At 44.5% G+C, this 3443-nt stretch overlaps 1 pseudogene; it reads left to right on the top strand.

Annotated features, from left to right (window-relative positions):
- The first annotated feature begins 288 nt into the window (after positions 1-288).
- LOC105554762 lies at positions 289-918 on the top strand (annotated as a pseudogene).
- The last annotated feature ends 2525 nt before the right edge of the window (positions 919-3443 follow it).

Below are 3443 nucleotides of genomic sequence, written 5' to 3'. Positions count from 1 at the left end.
GTGCCACTGGCCTGGGAGACAAGAGTGAGACTCTGGGAAAAGAAAAAGAAAGAAAGGAAGGAAGAAAGGAAAGAAAGGAAAGGAAATGAAAAGAAAGGAAATGAAAGGAAAGGAAGGAAGGAAGGAAGGAGGGAGGGAGGGAAGGAAGGAAGGAAGGAAGGAAGGAAGGAAGGAAGGAAGGAAGGAAGGAGGAGGCGGCTCTCCTGGAGGCAGCTAGCATGAGGCTGGGGAGCGCTGAGCTGCGTGTCATGCCCTGCACTGCCCAGACTAGTGAGCAATACAGTTAGGATGGCTAAAGGCGACCCCAAGAAACTAAAGGGCAAGGTGTCTGCTTATGCCTTCTTTGTGCAGATGTGCAGAGAAGAACATAAGAAGAAATACCCAGAGGTCCCTGTCAGTTTTGCAGAATTTTCCAAAAAGTGCTCCAGGAGGTGGAAGACAATGTCCAGGAAAGAGAAGTCTAAATTTGATGAACTGGCAAAGACAGATAAAGTACACTATGATCAGGAAATGAAGGATTATGGACCAGCTAAGGGAGGCAAGAAGAAGAAGGATTCTAATACCTTCAAAAGGCCACCATCTGGATTCTTCCTGTTCTGTTCAGAATTCCACCCCAAGATAAAATCCACAAACCCTGGCATCTCTATTGGAGACGTGACAAAAAAGCTGGGTGAGATGTAGAATAACTTAAATGACAGTGAAAAGCAGCCTTACATCATTAAGGCGGCCAAACTGAAAGAGGAGTATGAGAAGGATGTGGCTGAGTATAAGTCGAAAGGAAAGTTTGATGGCTCAAAGAGTCCTGCTGAAGTTGCTCAGATAAAGGTGGAAGAGGAAGATGAAGAAGACGAGGAGGAAGAAGAGGAGGAGGAGGACAAGGAAGATGAATTAAAAAACTGTTTATCTGTCTCCTTGTGACTACCTTAGAGTAGGGGAGTGCCGTAATTTTTTGTTTTTGTTTTTGTTTATTTTTGAGACAGAGTCTCGCTCTTTCGCCCAAGCTGGAATGCAATGGCGCAATCTCAGCTCACCGCAACCTCTGCCTCCCAGGTTCAAGCAATTCTCCTTCCTCAGCCTCATGAGTAGCTGGGGATTACGAGCATGCGCCACCATGCCTGGCTAATTTTTGTATTTTTAGTAGAGATGGGGTTTCACCACATCGGCCAGGCTGGTCTGGAACTCCTGACCTCAGGTGATCTGCCCGCCTCAGCCTCCCAAAGTGGGAGGATTACAGGCGCTGCCTGGAGCGCAGTAATGGACACATCTCTTATTTGAGAAGTGTCTGTTGCCCTCATTAGGCCTAACTGCAAAATTTGATCACCATCATATTGTAGTCTCTCAAAGTGCTCTAGAGATTGTCAGTGGTTTACATGATGTGGCCATGGGTGTCCAGAACACCCTGAAACTGTATCAAAGTTGTACATATTTCCAAACATTTTTAAAATGAAAAGGTACTCTGGTGTTCTTCTTACTCTGTGCACTTTGCTGTTGGTGTGGCAAGGCACTTAATGATGTTTTTGGCTTTTTTTTTGTAAGGTGGTGTTAACTATATGGTTATTGGTTAAAAATCCTGAGTTATCAACTGTATATATCTATAGTTTGTAAAAAGAACAAAACACCCGAGAAAAATTCTTGATGCTCCTTGCTTGGTGTTGAGGCTGTGGGGAAAATGCCGTAGCACTGGGCATGCAGTGTGAGGCTGGACCTGTTGACTCTGCGGGGGGCATCCATTTAGCTTCAGGTTGTCTTGTTTCTGTATATATTGACATAGCATTCTGCTGCCATCTTAGCTGCGGACAAAGTGGGGTCAGCTGGCTTGAGAAGTTTTTGGGTTTTGTGTGTGTGGTAGTTTTTAAACTGTTTGATTTAAAACAAACTATAGAACTCTTCGTTGTCAGCAAAGCAAAGAGCCACTGCATCAATGAAAGTTCAAGAACCTTCTGTACTCAAACATGATTCGCAACATTCTGTTATCCTTTTGTATGTTTAGAATGCTGAAGTGTTTTTGAAGTTAAATAAACAGTATTACATTTTTAAAAAATGAAACATATACAGAATGAGATAGGAGTTAAAGTATGAGCTTTGCTAATATTAATGCTGTATTGGAGAACATAGAAGAGCCCCAAGGCCAAAATGGACTTCCTACTTCTTCCTCCTCGTTTAGACAGAATTAACCATCCAGCCACAGGCAGGAGAAGCCATGACCTGGTCACAGAAGCAGGAAACAGAATATTTGCCATTTGTACAGACAAATGGAGCAAGAGGTCAGATCATTTATTTGCAGTGACTGTGAACATATTAACCTGGCCCAGAATTCGGACCAGCGAAAGGCAGACCATCATAAGTATTAGTTACTCCTCCTCCTGTGGGGAGAAGCAAATAAACAGTAGAGAGGGAGTCGAAATGTGCCTCCTAGGCCGGGCGCGGTGGCTCACGCCTGTAGTCCCAGCACTTTGAGAGGCCGAGGCAGGTGGATTACCTAAAGTCGGGAGTTCGAGACCAGCCTGGCCAACATGGTGAAACTCCGTCTCTACTAAAAATGCAAAAATTAGCCTGGCATGGAGGTGGGTGCCTGTAATCCAAGCTACTCAGGAGGCTGAGGCAGAAGAATCACTTGAGCCCAGGAGAGAGAGGTTGCAGTGAGCCGAGATCACACCACTGTACTCCAGCCTGGGTGACAGAGCGAGACTCTTTCTCAAAAAATAATAATAAAATTAAATTAAAATTAAAAACAAATGTGCCTCCTAGAGAGTACTGAAGTCGCCTCTCCTCTATGGAAACATGAGTACTGGAGTAAGAGTCTCTCTCACCTAAAGCAATGGACCCTCTTCAAAGAAAAACAAGTTTGAATAGAATTTTAGGATGTTAATGGACTCTTTAGGAGTTCATGGACTCAAGTATAAAGATCACTGATGTAGACAATAAGTCAACTTTTTTTTGTTTGTTTGTTTGTTTTGAGACGGAGTCTCGCTCTGCCGCCCAGGCTGGAGTGCAGTGGCGCGATCTTGGCTCACTGCAAGCTCCACTTCCCGGGTTCACGCCATTCTCCTGCCTCAGCCTCCAGAGCTGCTGGGACTACAGGCGCCTGCCACCGCACCCGGCTAATTTTTTGTATTTTTAGTAGAGACGGGGTTTCACCGTGTTAGCCAGGATGGTCTCGATCTCCTGACCTCGTGATCCGCCCTCCCAAAGTGCTGGGATTACAGGCGTGAGCCACCGCGCCCGGCCAAGTCAACTTTTTAAAGTAGGAAAATGAACTAGCAGATTTATTCACGACAGCCCAAAATTGGAAGCAACCAAAATGTCTTTCAGTTTTTAAATGGTGAAACAAACCATGGTACACACATGCCATGGAATACTACTCAGTAATAAAAAAGGAAAGAACTTTTGGCATATAAAACAACTCAAATTACTCTCCAGGGAATTACATTGAGTGAAAAAAA

The sequence above is a fragment of the Mandrillus leucophaeus genome, unplaced genomic scaffold (assembly GCF_000951045.1).
Source record: "Mandrillus leucophaeus isolate KB7577 unplaced genomic scaffold, Mleu.le_1.0 Scaffold659, whole genome shotgun sequence".
In the NCBI taxonomy this organism is placed as follows: Eukaryota; Metazoa; Chordata; class Mammalia; order Primates; family Cercopithecidae; genus Mandrillus; species Mandrillus leucophaeus.
The sequence above is the reverse complement of the archived record's forward strand: the minus strand, read 5'-3'. Positions and strand labels throughout refer to the sequence as shown.